This window comes from Dermacentor silvarum, chromosome 7 (assembly GCF_013339745.2).
Source record: "Dermacentor silvarum isolate Dsil-2018 chromosome 7, BIME_Dsil_1.4, whole genome shotgun sequence".
In the NCBI taxonomy this organism is placed as follows: Eukaryota; Metazoa; Arthropoda; class Arachnida; order Ixodida; family Ixodidae; genus Dermacentor; species Dermacentor silvarum.
This window is the reverse complement of record NC_051160.1, coordinates 156,719,293-156,738,066: the sequence shown is the minus strand read 5'-3', so window position 1 is coordinate 156,738,066 and position 18,774 is coordinate 156,719,293.

The following is an 18,774-nucleotide window of genomic DNA, read 5'->3' as shown; positions in this document are numbered from 1 at the left end:
AATTACTCAAGCAACCACCAAGATAATCTGAAAATAAAGGGGAAGCAGAATACAGCAATAATGAAACACGGATCACTGTGGGGCCACAATAAGTATGAGGTGGTGCGTGGAATCTGGAAAGGAATAATGGTGCCAGCGCTAACATTCGCTAATGCCATTGTAGGCTTAAAATCGGATATCTTGTCGGGATTGGAAGTTAACCAAAGATCAGCAGGCCGGTTGGCTTTGGGAGGCCACGGTAATACCACAAATGAGGCAGTGCATGGTGACATGGGTTGGGCCTCTTTTGAAGTCAGAGAAGCACAGAGTAAAATTAGTTTTGAAGAAAGGCTCAGGAACCTGGATGAAAATAAATGGGCGGCTAAAGTGCACAAATATCTCTACATGAAAAGCGTGGATACAGAATGGAGGAAGAGGTCAAGGAAGTTGGCAACCAAGTATAGGATAATCGAAACTGTAAATAGACAACCAGGAGTCATCAGAAAGAAAGTGAGAGAAATAGAGACCGTGAATTGGATGCAAAGAATGGAAACAAAAAGGACAATGGAGATTTACAAGAATGAGAAGAAAGAAATTAGAAGGGAAAATCTGTACGATAACAGAAAGGGCAGTGCCTTGTTATTTGAGGCTCGAGCCGGTTGCCTAAGGACCAAAACATACGGGAGCAAATATTCGGAACTAGATGAGGCATGTGTATAATGCAGTAAAGATCCAGAGACCACTCAGAACATCCTAATGGAATGCGACGGGATCCACCCAGCGAGCACCGTAGGTAACGTGCAACTCCCAGAAGCGCTTCGTTTTAAAGGTGGAGGAAATATCAACAGATCAGCCGAAGAGATAAGCAAGAGACGATTAGAGTACTGGTGGAAAAAAAGCAGGGAAAGGATGGATACGACCTGATCTCCTAAAATCATAGGTAGCGCTACAAGGTAAATTTTTGAAAAAGAAAAAGAATAATGAGGTATAAAAAATGCTAGATAAAGAACATGTATAGTATACCTGATTAAATCAAGCAGGCTAGGTGACTATTTGTCGCCGCCCCGTTTCAAAGGGGATGCCAATAAATCATCATCATCAGGGCGGCAGCGTCCGGCGCGCCGCGGATGGTTGTTTGGCCGAGACAAGATTTGCAACGAGGTTCAGTTCAAAACAGGTTCACTTCGGCTCAGTAAGCTTTCAGGCCTGCTTCGCGGCACCAATCTGCTTTGCCGGTACCCATTTCATGCTTACATCTACTCTCGATTACGGGAGAGCCAGCATTTCTTTATTTCTTTAAAGGGACACTAAATCAAAACAATAAATCAACTTTGACTGATAAAGTATTATTCGAAAACTCTGATGTCGTTAATTACACTGCAATAGGTCAATTATTAGAAGAGAGAATCAGGCTCAAAGTTAATGTTTTTGAATTTCGCGCGTAAGCCCCAACGTCAGCACTTCAATTTGACGTAACGACTTCAAAAGTAATTTCTCGTATTTTGGGCCACGTTGGCCCAGTGAATGTTTTCGAAACTTGACATATTCACCGTTGGGCTCCTTTAGAACACAAATGCAGTCAATCTTTGCCGCTAAAGAATTAACTGGGACCTAGAAGACTCTGGCAAAATCGATGACGTCACGGTGAACTGGTGCGGGAACTTCAAGGTGGCGTCGCCACTCGCCTTCTGTGTTTTTCGTTTCTTTCTGGCTTTCCAAGCGGCTTCACGCGGTAAGAGTGGCGTTTTCGGTATTGTGGAAGGGTAATCTACTGATACAGAAAAAATAATTTTTCTCTTTAGTGTCGCGGGGCCTTAAATTTTACAGCATATTCAAATTCGAAAATCGCGTAAACAAAGCGTATGCGAAAAGGATTTTGCAGCATATATTTGCGAAGATCATGATTGAGCCAGGAACGTTAAACTTTCTCCACGAATTGCACGTAAAGTGCAATTCGTTTCCACCAATTAGTTTCCACCGAATATGAACTTTGTAACACGTACAGTTCTTATAGGACTCAGGAAACGTTACACATAGTGCAGTGCCCTAGTATGCATTTAAACCCTACAACGTCATTATTTGAGCTTGATCTTGTGTACTTTTCAAGCGTTTCATGCAATAAAAGGGTACTCAAAGTATTTTTGCGTATGACCTATCGGGCATACTGGGAAATGCGCCTGGTATTCCGCGTGACAATAGGAAGAGAAGTATTCAGTAATTATTTTCAAAGCACATAATTCACCTACAGGCCTTAAACTTTCGGTACGTGTCACCAATAACATGGCATCGAGTCTCGTCAAATAAAAGCCAGCTTTTGGTTCTATCAAGGCAGCGAGGACACTTTGTAAACTTTTCATATAATGGCTCCAATAAAGCAAAAAATGAGAGTTTATCAATGTTCTTAATCCCTATTTAGCCCACACACTTCAAAATTTGCGTGTAAATCAACCCATGCGTTACCCTCAATTTATTTGAGTAAAATTCACTAATTTGCCAAAATTTTTTAAGAAGAGCAATATTTTCGACTTCAATAAGCCATGTTCATAGCACGCAAAAAAAAAAAGGCCTGTTCTCCAGTTCATCAGCACTGCAACTTCATGTCAATATCTTTTTATAAAATCCATCGCACAATATCCAATAAAGCAGCTCTTCCTTCCTAAACTTGTCATATACAGGGATATCATTCTTAAGCTTTCCGAAAATTGAAAAAATCGCTTGTGGCAGACAGCATAATTCTTGTCCTTGAGTTTGATTATTCGAAGAAGGAGATATTACTAGCACGAGAAAGGCAAACACATATTGAACGAATTAACGAATATTTACTAATTAACTTCTTAATGAATTACTTTAAGGCACATGTTGCAATGAACTAATGGCAGCCGGTGAATTTTGCAAGATGTATTCACTTGAAATGAACATCCAGGACGACACCGGTTTCGAGATTTAATTTCCTAAAGTGGGAGACAAAGTACATGGGGGTTCCAGTTTTCTTTTTTTGTGCTTCAGTGCATTACAGAGCGTTTTGTTTAAAAAGTAGGTGGAACAATAGTGCATTATTACGGCGAGTTTGATGGCGCATATCTCCAAACTGGCGTGATTCTGGAAATTGATTTCAATTGTATACGCCTTGCAAGCTCACCGGCTACAATTCGTAAATTGCAATATGTGCCCTAAATAATTACTTGTGCCTACTCACTTATTTCACCCCCTCCTTTTCCCCCTTATTTCCCCCCACCCCCCTCCCTCCGGTTGTACTTATATTCGTTGTACTGCCATCCGAGCAATAAGCTTGGTTGTTAGTGTGCGCCGCACTGTCCTGTCGCCTTCTTCCTTCCTTCCTACAATTTGTGCAATTAAAAATGATTTTTACTTGTATAAAGAATGTTTCACCAACCAGCCCAAGCAGCCACCCTCTTGCGGCGCTGTAGGTTGTGAAGATGTTTACAACCATCATGGTAGGTCAATACTATTTATTTGTTGCACCTCTAGGAGATTCGGTGGGCAGCAATTGCTTGTCGAATATTTTTTTAAAAAATTTTCTTATCTCTACTGATCCGGCTTTTGAAGGACGGTGCCGGGAACGACAAATGTCAGCCCAACTACCCTTCAACTGAATAATGGGAACAATCTGGCGCTCTCGCTATCGAGTTATCACCGTCTTCGCGAGCTGCTGTGTTGCGATATCGCTTCCCTGCCGCCGTTGACGGTCATTCGTGTGAGCCTTCTTTGTTCCCGGAACTATGCGTGCCTCTTCGCGTGTTCGCTATGTGTGAACAGCTTCGACATAATCGCCCTGCCGACGGACTTTGACCGTTGGCAAAACTGCACAACTGCGCGCCAAGACTTGGCGTTCTTCCCAACCGGAGTGTGACATCCAAGCAGCCACACGTTACAAGTAAGCAGGCTACGTCGAAGAAGCTTGATGTGAGCGACAACTTTATACAAAGTACCACATGACTTGTGCCGAGCCGTATCAATAATCGTTGGCTCTGCGAGGGCTCACACGTGGTCACAACTTCGAAGGCTTCGCTTTCGCCGGGAGCAAGCCAATTTTGAGGCGTCATGATTGCGTGTTTTTCGACTGGATGCACTGGTTAACGAACTCAAACAGCCTGCAGCCATGGCCTTATTGACCCTTTTCGCGGAGCAGTTTGTTTTAGAGAAACGAGATGGCGCTCACGGCTGCGCGCCATACTTCTCCTCAGCGACCGCGCACGAATACGAAACCATTGCCGCTTCTACCTTGCTTCTGTGCGATCAGCTGTCGGAAGTGCAACTGAGTTTTCGCTAACACACTGTGCTCCAATCATGCTAGATTGAATCATGTGGTTTGAAGACGTGTGCAGTAGTTGGCTGCAAAAATAGTGACTGGCATGTTAAGGTATGGGATGAATCTGTGGTGCCGAGTTTGTGGACCGCTGCTGCAACTGTCCGAACGTGTTACGAGCACTTCGAGATGTACGGCGTTCCTCGAGGATACAGAAATTCGCTCATCCGCCAGCATTGTATCGCTAACCTTCAAAGAAAGCGCTTCAGCCCCAGAACGTCGGCAAGAGTGAGTACCATTCGTTAAACAATGACAGAGTAGCGCCGCTTCCTGTTATAAGAAGTTTCGCGGATGTTATCTGTACAAAGCTATCCCAAATGGCAGGAAAACTTACGCACACTCTATCGCCGACGTATCGAGAATAAGTGAATGGGCGCACACTTGAATATATGCGCACTGTATACGAACAATAAATTACTGAATACGCCGATGGCGCACGAATAAATTGTCGAAGCTGAATGTTTCGTGACGGTCCACAGGAGTAAGCTAGTTTCTAGCTGTAATATATATTTGCTACAAGGTATTACAATGTACAAAACAGCTACGTTTCAAGCCTTGTGCGCAGCAAGAACAAATCTATCGGAATTGAGTACACCCGCGAGCGATTAGGCAGAAAATAATCAGATAGTGGCCGCACCGAGGAACTTCACTGTGTCAGAAACTGACAAGCCGCGGCTTCAAAATATTTGCCAAATAAAGTACAAAGAGCAAAACACACTAACCCTGATTCAATTCATTAGCGGAATGTTTGGATAGATTGAAATACACATTTAGCCCCGCTTTTAGAACAAGCACCATATACGCTGCTCGCGCCGTGAGGACAAAACTTAATGAGCTTCGAAAGCGCTTTCACATCTTCTCTGAAGCTGTGATCAAAGCTTCGTGTCGTCCACCGAGCCCCCGTCTACGATACCTCCCAAAACAGAGGTTTTCTAAGCCGCGCCGGCATCCTACACTTCTATTGTAAACAAGGAGGCAACGGAGGCAGTTGAGACAAGCAATGGACGCGTCACCACGTGATCAAACATGGCAGCGCTCGCGGGATCGCCGCGAAAAGGGACAATATTTAACGTTTCAATTTGAACTTTAGGCATGGCATTTGTAGTTGCTCATGCATCTGAAACGCTGAGAAGGGTATTCAAGTCCTTACGTTTTCTATAATATTGTTACGATGGGGTGCGTTTATTTTACAGATGAATTGATGATAAGGGGCCGCGCCGACACCGAGCCGCTACCAAGACAAGCGCACTTCGTTCTCCTCTTCCTCCGTCCTTGCCGTAGCTTTTGCGTAACACTCCTCCCTTCACAGACGAAGCCCGCTGGGCGAGTAACTATTACGTCCACTCGGAGTCACGTGGATGACAGCGTTTCAGGCGAGCGACATGAACAAGCTGCGTCTTCTTTGACCGGTAGCCATTGGACACGAGCCGAGCAATCGAGTAGGTTACATCACTTAGGCGATCGGTGATGACGAAAGGCCCGGTGTAACGAGCCAGAAACTTCTGGCACAGGCCGCGCTTGCGAAGTGGTGTCCAAAGCCATACAATGTCCCCTTTGTCGTATGACACATTCTTATGTCTTGAATCGTAGCGGATCTTGGAGTGGTCCTGGGATGCCAACGTACGGAGTTGAGCTATGCGGCGTGCTTCCTCAGCGCGGCAGAGAGTCTGGGCAATAGAAGAGTCCCCATGAGGAGTAAAAGGTAGAATGGTGTCAAGGAAGTTGCGGGGTGGTCTAACATAAAGAAGATAGAAAGGGCTGTAGCCTGTAGTTTCATGCTTTGCGGTGTTGTAGGCGTATGTGATAAAAGGCAAGATGTCATCCCAATTTTTGTGCCTGGAATCCACGTACATCGAAAGCATGTTGGTCAAAGTTCTGTTAGTGCGCTCGACGAGACCATTTGTCTGTGGGTGATACGGGGTCGCGTGGCGAAACTGGCAAGCACAGAGACGCAACAGCTCTTCGACTACGTCGGCCACGAACTGGCGACCGCGATCACTCACAATAACACGAGGGGGTCCATGACGGAGTATAACGGAGGATAGGAGGAAGCTCGAAACATCAAGAGCCGTGGCCGTTGGCATCGCTGCGGTTTCAGCATAGCGCGTCAGATGGTCGACGCAGACTATAATCCAACGGTTGTCGTTTGTTGAGCGCGGGAATGGGCCGAGAAGATCCACTCCAACCATTTCGAAAGGAGATGATGGTGGCGCTACAGGGTGAAGGAGTCCGACCGGAGCAGTATTAGGGCGCTTGAATTGCTGGCACTTGTTACAACTGGCCACATACTTCTCTATATCCCGTCGCATACTGGTCCAGTAGAATCGGCCCTGAATCCGGTGGTATGTTCTGGTGAAACCCAGGTGCCCAGCGGTCGAGTCGTCGTGCATAGCACGGAGCACGTGGGTTCTTAAATTTTTAGGGACCACTAAGAGGAGGCGGGCACCATCAGCCGCATAATTCTTCTTGTAGAGCAGGCCACTTTGGATGACAAAGCCATTGTTGCCTGTTGGCTGAGCAGCTGAGGCGAAGAGGGCATCCAGGCTGCGGTCGTCACGCTGCTCTTCCCGGAAGGTGGCCAGATCAGGAAAAAGAATGTCGTCGATGGCGGCCAGAAACTCATCGAAATTGTCGGCGTCACATTCACTTGTTGGTAGAGGGAGCCTCGAAAGACAATCAGCGTCCGCATGATGTCTGCCACTCTTGTAACGGACTGCAAAGTCAAATTCCTGTAAACGTAGCGCCCATCGAGCAAGGCGGCCAGACGGGTCGCGGAGACCAACCAACCAACATAGTGAATGGTGGTCCGTAACGATTGTGAAGCGACGCCCGTAGAGATATGGCCGGAACTTCTGGACTGCAAAGACGACGGCAAGACACTCTTGCTCAGTGACGGTGTAATTTTGTTCGGCCCTGCTCAACGAACGACAACCGTTGGATTATAGTCTGCGTCGACCATCTGACGCGCTATGCTGAAACCGCAGCGATGCCAACGGCCACGGCTCTTGATGTTTCGAGCTTCCTCCTATCCTCCGTTATACTCCGTCATGGACCCCCTCGTGTTATTGTGAGTGATCGCGGTCGCCAGTTCGTGGCCGACGTAGTCGAAGAGCTGTTCCTCTCTTCGCTTGCCGACCAACCTGCTACCTGTTCATGCACTCTCGCCGTCATTGAAGATGCAGTCTTACCGGCACGTTCCGTATCCAGAGTTCGGGTTGCTGCTTGCGGTGTCGACGCCGATACATTTGATGCAATTGTTGAGCCTGTGCCTTCGATGGCAGTGAAGAAAAGTGTGCTCGTACCTCGATGCGTCCTCTCTGTGGCCTGCGGAACGACTACATTGTGGGTGTCAAATTTAGCCTCCCAGTCTGTTGTGCTACCCAGCGGTATGCGACTCGCCTCTTTTGAAGTGGACACCAGACTCAGCATAGGCGCTTTAACTGATGACACGTCACATGAATCCCGAGAGCACGGGGCTGGCCCTGGTGTCCCTGAAGACTCGTTGCCTTTTCTCAGAATGATCAACAAGTCACTGTCTTCAGAGAAGCGTCAAGCCCTGGTCAGCGTCCTTAGCAAACATGTGTCATTATTTGATTTCGCGCAGAACGCTAACAAAGTTCGCGTTCCAACTACGCGGGCGCGCCACAGGATTGACACGGGGTCCGCGCATCCCATAAGGCAGAAGCCTTACCGCGTGTCCGCGTCAGAGCGCAAGATCATCGCTGAACAGGTCGACGACATGCTAGCCAAGGGCGTCATCCAAGATTCCTCTAGCCCTTGGGCTGCACCGGTCATCCTCGTGAAAAAGAAAGATGGGTCCTGGAGGTTTTGTGTCGACTACCGGCGTCTCAATTCTGTGACGAAAAAGGACGTGTATCCACTTCCCCGGATCGATGACGTTATTGACTGCCTTCATTCCGCATCCTACTTTTCATCTGTGGACCTCCGATCAGGCTATTGGCAGATACCCATGCATTCAGCTGACAAAGAGAAAACCGCTTTTGTGACCCCAGACGGCTTGTTTGAATTCAACGTCATGCCTTTCGGTTTGTGCAACGCGCCTGCAACATTCGAAAGGTTTATGGACACGGTACTGCGCGGCCTGAAATGGGAGATTTGTTTGTGTTATCTTGACGACGTCGTCATTTTTGGCCGCACCTTTGCAGAACACAACCATCGACTGGACGTTGTTCTGACGTGCCTTGAACAAGCTGCCCTTACACTCAATTAAAAAAAATGTCACTTTGGCCAACGAGAGGCGCTAGTACTAGGACATCTGGTGGACAAGCACGGGGTACGACCAGACCCACAGAAGGTCGCTGCAGTTAGCGGCTTTAAACAACCGCAGTCACAACGCGAGCTGAGGAGCTTCTTGGGTCTTTGCTCGTACTTCCGACGTTTTGTGCCCAACTTTGCCGATACTGCCTACCCCCTGACTTCATTGCTGCGCAAGGATAACCCTTTCACCTGGACAGCAGATTGCGATTCCTCGTTTCGTCAACTGAAGTTCCTGCTCTCTTCTGGACCCATACTTCGTCATTTTGACCCATCTGCCACTACAGAATTGCACACCGACGCGAGTGGAATCGGCCTCGGCGCCGTCCTCGTGCAGCGCTTTGGTGACGCCGAGCATGCCATTGCCTACGCCAGCCGTTCGTTGAGCAGGATAACTGGCACGGTCATCCCACTCGTGAGAAACTGCAGGTGCTCTGGGTGAGTAACCGTCGTGGAACTTATAACTGGGATACGCGTTCAGAGTAGGGTTTGGCGCTCTTGAACGAGGAGCGAAGTTGTTGGCGTCTATGGAGGCGGCAGTGATGGACGTCTCACCGAAGTCGCAGTGAGAAAGGGGCTCTCGAACCCGCGGAGTAGAGAGGGAAGCCGCCTCACGTCGGTCAAGCTCTTCGCGCACCACTTGCCGAATAACTGACGCAAGGTCGGATGGAGTTGGGACCAGGTCAACACTGGCGACGTTAGTTACATTGGCCAGGCGGCCGAACTTCGGTGTGATACGCCGAGCTTTCAAGGCTTCAAACGTGCGGCAGTGTCGAATGACGTCGCTTACGGAGTCCAGACTGTCTTTGCCGATGAGGAACTGGTACACGTCCTCGGCGATCCCTTTTAGAAGATGACCAACTTTGTCCTCTTCTGTCATCTGAGGGTCCAGGGCCTTGCACAATTTCAGGACTTCCTCGATGTACGTCGTGCATGTTTCGCCGGGAACTTGGGCTCGCTGCATTAGGGTTTGTTCTGCACGCTTCTTTTTAGCTGCCGGATCTCCGAAGCACTTCTTGATTTCATCTACGAACCGTTCCCACGTCGTCATGCTTTCTTCGTGGTTTTCAAACCACACTGACGCGGTTCCCTTGAGGAAGAAGGCAACGTTGTTAAGCTGGGCGGTGGCATTCCAGCCATTGAACCGACTTGCGCGTTGGTAAAAGCTGAGCCATCCGTCCACATCTTCCCCGGCTTTTCCGGCGAAGGTTCGTGGTTCGATGTAGGGCTGCCATTGGGAGCTGGAAGACGGCGGCGGGTTGTCGCCGTCGGAAGCCATCTCTGGTGGCAGACCGGCAATTCGGCGACTTCGGCGAAGCTCCACGGATTGCACTTCTGCGGGCGGTTGGTCGTCGTTGTTCGGGGACGCCGTTGTTGTACCCAGCACCTCCACCAAAACTGTTACGATGGGGTGCGTTTATTTTACAGATGAATTGATGATAAGGGGCCGCGCCGACACCGAGCCGCTACCAAGACAAGCGCACTTCGTTCTCCTCTTCCTCCGTCCTTGCCGTAGCTTTTGCGTAACACTATGTTGTATGGTGCTGTAGTGTCGAGCCGCAAGTTGCTTATGCGAAATTGATTTGCTTATAATTTTTGGCGTTGCATTTTAAAGCGAAATGTTATTTGCCTAACCTCTTGTGGTTCGGTGTAACTGTATACGTAAATAGAGATTTTTAGGTCAGGGGAGGCAAGCCGCACCCAAGCGCTGGGGGACGCAAGCCACCGGGCGTACAAAAGTACCCAAAGCGAGAACAAAAGAGCGCGAAGGGCCCACAATAAAGTTGCGTCCCCCAATGCTTGGGTGTGGCTTGGGTCCCCTAACCGAAAACTGTCTAATAACGTTTCCCGTCAAATCGACAACTGTTATAGCCGGAAATGTTTACCGATAAAGTAGTGCCAGTGATTGCACTTACATTCTGCGCAATCAGACAATGTATCCCGACGAAAACCTGTACATGGAACGTGTTTTTTTATTGTTACCATAATTTAAAAACAGAACTGCCTGTGGCTTATATCAGAAATCTGCTTACTGAGCTGAATTATTCACTGAGACGAATATTACTTTATTTATTTATTTATTTATTTATTTATTTATTTATTTATTTATTTATTTATTTATTTATTTATTTATTTATTTATTTATTTATTTATTTATTTAGCATACCCTCAGGGCCATTAAGGAACTATAGAGGGGAGTGGTTTACATGCAAGAACTGGTAAATTCAACAAACTGGAGTTAATAAGGCAAACCAATATATATACAAAAGACAAACGGCACCTACATATACAAAGCTAGTTATGACATTCGTGGATACAGGTAGAACAATGCAAAAAAGAAAAACGTTCCTAGTTACATAGTACTAACTATAACCTTCTTGAATAATTGGTGATCTGCGATGGTGACCGTCGAGGCAGGAACGCGATTCCACTCTTTGGAAGTGCGCGTTATTGGATCTGCATACTGGTATGCCGACCTTATGATCTAGTCTCGGTGATACATACGGAGGCGGGGAGATAAGTTTGCTGCGTAACAGCGGATGATGAAATAACTTATAAAAAAGACACAGACGGAACATTTTGTGACGTGATGACAGGGATGGTAAGTTAAGGCTAGATTTCATGGCACCGATACTCGCCGTTCTGTTATAGTTAGAAACAATGAAACGAGTTATTCTGAACCATTTCCAATGACTGCGTTAGGTTTATTTTACCAGGATCCCAAATTGACGCGGCATATTCAAGTTTGGGTCGTATTAGAGTTTTATGAAGGAGTAATTTTAAGGAAGAAGGTGCTTTGGAAAAGTTGCGTCGTAAGTATCCTAGCATTCGGTTAGCGTTACTTATGATATGCGCGATGTGGGTATTCCAAGTGAGATCGGATGTGATGTGAAGACAAAGGTACTTGTAAGTTGTTACCAGATCTAAGCGAGCGTTATTAAGGCAGTACACAGTTAGTTAGTTGGTAGTTCTAGATACACGCGTGGATTTACACTTGTTCGTATTCAATTCCATTAACCACAAATTGCACCATGAAAAAATGGCGTTAAGGTCAGCTTGCAGCCTGATTACATCGTCATCGCAAGTGATTTCGATGAAAATTACACAGTCGTCAGCAAATAGGTGAACTTGAGATTAAACACAGGAAGGTAAGTCGTTAATATAAATGAGAAACAGGAGAGGTCCAAGCACGGAGCCTTGCGGTACACCTGAACTGGACTCAGATCCAGGTTACTTCGTTAGCTGAAACAAATTGTGAGCGAATAGTGACGAAAACTTCAAGCCAGTACAGAATTTTGGGATCAAGGTTTAATTGGTGCAGTTTGTAGATTAATAAACTGCGACACACGTTATCAAACGCTTTTGCAAAGTCTAAAAAACTTAAGTCAGCGTGAACGATACTAGTTGGGTGTCGCATGAATATGTTGAAATTCAGAAAAAAAACGAGTTTCCTTCCAAGTTGACAATATGAGAAAAAAGAATATGCTCGAAAATTTTGCGTGGTATACTGGCTAAAGAAATAGATCGATAGTTTAAGCGGGGAATGTTTAGTACCTGTTTTGTAGAATGGAATCACCTTCTCTACTTTACAATCGGCAGGCAGTGAACCTTTGTCAAGTGATTGCTAAAAATTTTTTCTGAGACCAACAGAACAATATGTGTAATTAGTGTTCTTCAGAAACTTTGCATTAGTTAAATCACAGTCAGGAGCAGATGAGAGTTTCACTGATGTGATTACTTTTTCTACGCCGACTGGTTCAAATATTAAATGGTACATTGTGGCATAATCGTAAGATTGTGTAGTTGGACGCGTTTCATGAGCACGTTTAGAAAAGTTGCGTCTAAAAACTTCATTTAAAATCGATGCACAATCGTCAGGGGGAATGACGTTATCAGTGCTATCAACAAGGGGGATGGTGTCGTGATGCTTTGGGTTAAGAGTGCGCCAGAACTTTTTCCTATCAGTAGTTAGCATGGATGGCAATGTGATTTTTAAAAAGTTATCGTTAGCTTGATGAAGCGCTGATATGTAGTCATATGTAGCGCGTTTGTAGGCTGCCCATCTTTCACTGTTAGCAGACGTTTTAGCTGATTTGTACAAACGTTTTTTGGTTTGAAAATGCGCTTAATATGAGTGTTGTACCAAGGAGTGTTATCATTACAGGAAATAGTGTACGTAGGGATAAATTTTTCCGGTAATTCACTGATTTTAGTTGTAAAAATATCCCAGTCGGATTGCACATTGCCGTCATCGAAATCAGTCACGAAAGTGTCAAGGAAAGCACCAAACTCATTGTTAATTGATTCAAAATCAGCTTTCTTATAGTCACGAATAGTCTTGATATTTTCATTTTTAATTTTGTCCGTGAAATGTTAATGTTGAAATGGATAAGAGAATGATCACTCAAGGGCGGCAAGTAAGTAATGTTCGAGATAAAATCGGGTCGTGTTCTTAGAAGTAGGTCAAGGGTGTTAGCAACTTGGGTGTGATTCTGGTGGACTGTGTTATCAGTTGACTGAAAGGGAAGAGTGCGCACAAGTCAAAATCTTTTGCTAACGTGGTTTGCTATGCCAGGCTATGCTTGGAATATTGAAGTCGCCAAGTAGAAACAAGGGTAAGAAAGGATACCGTGTCTTGACGATGTTGATTGGATCTTGTAATTCGTTAGCAAAGGAGGCAGCGTCCGTACGAGCGCGATAACATGCACCAATTATAATTTTTCGTTGTTTATGTCGATAATTACCCAGACTAACTTTAAGTTGGTAGCAACAGTAATGTGCTGAGAGCGTAGGTGTTTATTAATTGCCAGAAGAACGCCGGCGCCTTGTCGCATCGTACGGTCACAGCGATAAACTGAGAAGTGATAGGCGGCTGAGAAGATATTATGGTGTTGAATATGAGGATGCAAGCAAGTTTTGTTAAGTACAATGATATGTGAGTTACACGTGTCTACTGCGGAAGTGTACGAGTCACGTTTGTTTTTACTGCTTCGAATGCTAGTGAACAAGACAGACACGAGTGATAAGCGTCTTCCACTGCCCCTCGCGCTACCCTATATGGACGATCAGCTGGTATAGTATGCGGCACGGTGTTAACACGTGTGTGCTGTGACGCACACTCTATCACACTGACCGTCACAGGATCGTACATGTACTGCTTCTTGTTTACGATTAGTTTGTTATATCGGAGATGAAAGATGGGTTAGCCTGGTAACTTCTTTGCAAAGGCAATCAATGTACTTCTAACGTGGCGGGTGGCAGGTGAGTAGTCGTCGCAGATCGTGATGTCTATCTTTTAGCACCTTGCGCGCGGAAAACACCTTTTATTTTACTTTGTGGTTGCTGGATTTGGTTATATAATGGGGTGGCATATAACAGGCGGATACGGACCGAGACGATGAGCGCGTTTGATTGCCATGCCGGGTGAGTGAGTGAACTTTATTTGGTTCACAATAGACGCGAGTAAACTCGACGTCACCTGGCTAGGCCCACTCGGGGACCATCAGGTCAAACCTGACGGCCCTCTCGCGGGCCCTCTGGACTGCCAGGATTTGAGAGGTCTGATCCTGGGCCTTAATAAGCGTCATCATTTCCTCTTGGGTGAAAGGGGGACCGGCAGAGGCGCAGCCCCACAGGACATGCTCGAAGTCCGCATAACCACCACACAGGGGACGGTCCGGGCTTGGGAACCGTTCGGGGTACATTCTGTGCAGTGCCGGTTTGTAGAAGTCTGAGAGTGACTGCCATGCCGGGCAAATTACTAATGACACTTGTTAGCGCGTTAGCAATCTGGGCCTCAGATTCTTCCCATGGTTCGCGAGAATCAGGGATGCCATGAAAAATTACATTGTTCCTTCGTGATCTGTTCTGTAGGTCGTTAAACCGAGATTGCAAAGAATCAAGCTGAGTGTTGCAGGTCTCCACAGATTTCTGGAGACCCGTGACGTGTTCCTTAAATTGCTCAAATGAATTTGCTTTTTCTTAGATAGTATCCAGCCTTTCTTGGATGCAGCCAATCTTTATTGCGATATTTTCTTGGCTGGCTTTGATTGCTTTAACATCGGCAGCCATTTCTGCCTGACTCTTTGAGGATTGGACAGATCGCAACTGATTATCTTTCAGAAGCTGGAAGAGGACTGCCATTTGTTCCGAGGGCTCATCAGGTCACGTCTGTGAACATAATACTTAGCAGCGCAAAGCTCGAAATAAAAGACAACATTGAGAGGCGAGAGGAAAGGAAAGACGAGCGCTACACTCACAACTGTTTATTCCGAAGCAGGGCATCCTATATATTGACACGTATACATGTTTATCTTTCACCGGTGGCCGCTTTCCACCGGCTAACAAATGTTAAACGTTATCGCTCGGCGCAGGACGCGCCTGTATCGGAAGTTTCTAGAACGTTATCGATGCTTCTTTTCGTTGCCTGTTTTCACCGACGCTTATGTTATCTGATTGTGTGACCGATGCGAATTGTCTAGAAATTTCTGGAAGACACGCGGGCATCAGGGATTAATCTGGAACCTTCGATGACTCAGGTATAAAAGCCGACGCGTCTCGCCGCTGATCAGATTTCGACGACCGCCGACTGTGTTCGCCGCTTTCGTTGTGCTTGAGTGTAGCTTGCTTTTGTGGGCACAGGTTCGCCCAATAAACAACCAGTTTCGTCATACACAGTTTTACTACTGTTTACTTCAGCGTCACTACTACGTGACATCTGGTGGAGGTGCTAGTGCGTTCATGCAGCGAACGCCCCCGCAAAGCCGTGATTCAAGCCCGAAACCGGAGGACAGCGCCAACGTCGCCAAGGACCAGCGAGCTAGCCGTAGGCAGCAAGGACTTCTGCCGGAGTACGGACTTCTTCCCGAGAAGACCACAGCGACCAAGAGGACAAAAGTCACGACCTCGGCAGCAGCTTCCATGACAGCCCCTGTGCCAACATCTGCAATCGGGATGCAGCAACCCAGGGAGCCGCCGACTTTCTGCGGATCGCCATGTGAAGACCCCGAAAGCTGGCTGGAGGCATACGACCGGGTCGCTACGTTCAACAAGTGGGACTGCGACGACAAGCTGCGCCATGTTTACTTCTCGCTTGAAGACGGCGCCAGAACCTGGTTCGAGAATAGGGAGCGTGCACTAACAACCTGGGACCTGTTCCGAGCCGCATTCCTGGACACCTGGTCGTCCGTAAAGGAAGAGCTGCAGCCTTGTTGGAAAACCGTGTACAGCTCCCGAATGAGAGCATCGGTATGTACACTGAAGAAATGACTCGATTATTCCGGCACGCCGACCCCGCTATGCCAGAAGACAAGAAAGTTCGCTTACTCATGCGGGGAGTTAAGCAGGAGCTATTTGCCGGACTGGTGCGGAATCCACCAACGACTGTCCAAGACTTTCTCTCGGAGGCTACGACGATCGAGAAAGCACTGACATGCGCAACCGGCAATACGATCGCCGTTCGACGCCACAGTACGCCGAAGTCCAAGGACTCTCCCACGACCTACGAGACACCATCAGGGCGATAGTACGCGAAGAGCTGCAAAAGTTGCTACCGTCGTCGCAGCCTCAAGTTGCTTCCATCGCCGATATCGTGCGGGAGGAAATCCAGCAATCGTTAGGACTTACCCGAATCGCCGCAACCCGAGCCGGAAGCGATGACCTACGCCGCCGTCGCCCGTCGTCAAGGGCCCCCTCCGCGCTCGCGCCAGGGCCCCGTAACGCCGCAGTGCCTCGTCTATTTGGACGACGTCGTTGTGTTTGCCTCAAGCTTCGAAGAACACCTGCGGCGCCTTGAAACAGTTCTTCAAACAATCAAAACCTCCGGACTCACGTTAAAGCCAGAAAAGTGTCGCTTCGCATATGAGGAGCTCTTGTTCTTGGGCCACGTCATCAACATGTCTGGAGTGCGCCCCGACCCTCAGAAAACTGCAGCCATCTCCAACTTTCCTCCGCCTGCCGACAAGAAAGCAGTGCGTAGATTTCTTGGACTGTGCGCCTATTACAGGCGCTTCGTCAATGACTTTTCACGGATCGCCGAGCCACTGACGTACCTCACGAAGGCCGACGTCGAGTTCAAGTGGGAGACGCCGCAAGTCGAAGCATTTGAAGAATTGAAGCGACGCCTGCAATCGCCGCCAATACCTGCGCATTTCGACGAAAACGCCGATACAGAAGTCCACACCGACGCAAGCAGCGTAGGACTCGGCGCCGTTCTTGTGCAGAGGACCGACGGACTAGAAAGGGTTGTAAGTTACGCTAGCCGGTCGCTATCGAAGGCGGAAGCAAATTATTCCACAACAGAAAAGGAGTGCCTCGCCATCATCTGGGCTACATCAAAGTTTCGTCCCTACCTCTATGGCAGGCCCTTTAAAGTTGTGAGCGACCACCACGCCTTGTGTTGGCTAGCTAACTTGAAGGATCCTTCAGGTCGCCTCGCACGATGGAGTCTTAGGCTTCAAGCATTCGACATCACCGTCGTTTACAAGTCCGGGCGAAAGCACTCTGACGCCGACTGCTTGTCTCGCGCCCCCGTAGAACCGCCGCCACAAGACGACCAGGATGACGACACTTTCTTGGGACCCATCAGTGACGACGAATTCGCCGAACAACAGCGAGCCGACCCCGAACTAAGGAGCCTTGTAGACTACCTGGAAGGCAAGACCGTCATTGTGCCGAAGGTGTTCAGGCGAGGATTGGCGTCATTTTTCTTGCAAAACGACATTCTCCTAAAGAAGAACTTCTCGCCCCTCCGAGCCAACTACCTCCTCATGGTACCCTCAGCATTGCGTCCAGATGTTCTGCAAGCTCTCCATGACGACCTAACGGCTGGACACCTCGGTTTTTCCCGCACGCTCGCGAGGATACAAGAAAAATACTACTGGCTTCGTCTCTCTGCCGACGTCGCCCATTACGTAAGGACATGCCGAGACTGTCAGCGACGCAAAACACCGCCGACAAGGCCAGCCGGACTTCTACAGCCGATCGAGCCACCTCGCCGACCGTTCCAGCAGATCGGGATGACTTACTGGGGCCTTTTCCGACGTCGACGTCCGGGAATAAATGGATCGTCGTATCTACGGACTACCTCACCCGCTACGCCGAAACAAAAGCCTTGCCCAAAGGCAGTGCCGCCGAGGTAGCCCGATTCTTCGTTGAGAACATCCTCCTGCGCCACGGTGCCCCAGAAGTCCTCATAACCGACAGAGGTACGGCCTTCACGGCTGAACTAACTCAAGCCATCCTGCGCTACAGCCAGACAAGCCATCGCCGGACCACCGCCTACCACCCGCAGACGAATGGCCTCACCGAGCGCCTAAATAAGACCATCGCCGACATGCTGGCAATGTACGTCGACGTCGAACACAAGACGTGGGATGCCATCCTTCCGTACGTGACCTTCGCATACAACACGGCCATACAAGAAACGACGCACATGGCGCCGTTCAACCTCGTCTACGGAAGGAAACCGGCAACGACGCTTGACGCCATGCTACCGGACGTCTCCGACGAAGAAAATCTAGACGTTGCCACCTATTTGCAGCGTGCCGAAGAAGGTCGACAGCTCGCCCGCCTGCGCATCAAGAACCAGCAGAGAACCGACAGCCGACACTACAATCTTCGACGACGCTACGTCGAGTACCAGCCCGGAGACCGTGTTTGGAGTAGAGTAACAGTCTGGGTCAGTTGGTACATACTGAATAGTAAAAACCAGTCAAAAGACGAAGGACAGAGAAATAGACGTGGCACACACGACGACTGGAGCTGAAGACTTCAGATTTGAGGGCTTCCGTTGCGTAGGCTGGAAGTTCTTGGCCACTGCAGTCAATGCTTTCTCGCCGAAGGTGATTGTGGGAAGGACCACAAACCCTCCCTCTTTGTCCGCTTGAAGTAGAGTCAAATGGTTATCGATGAAGTGGTCCACGACACGGTACGGTTACTGCGCTTTTGTTGATTGCCATCTACCTTGCGTAGAGCGTCGATCCCTTCAGACAGACACCGTTGCTTCTCATCTTTGTCAGCTTTCTCTGCTACGCGGCGTACACTGCAGCAAGAAGTTCATGGCCGCTGACACAAGGCTCCAAACTGTATTTGGGGCCATTCTGAAGAAGCTCATGAATATCCTCAGGAACCGATGCTCCTTCCAGATAGGTAACAGAGCCTCTGTGGACCATTGGACGTTCCTTCTTTGGCAA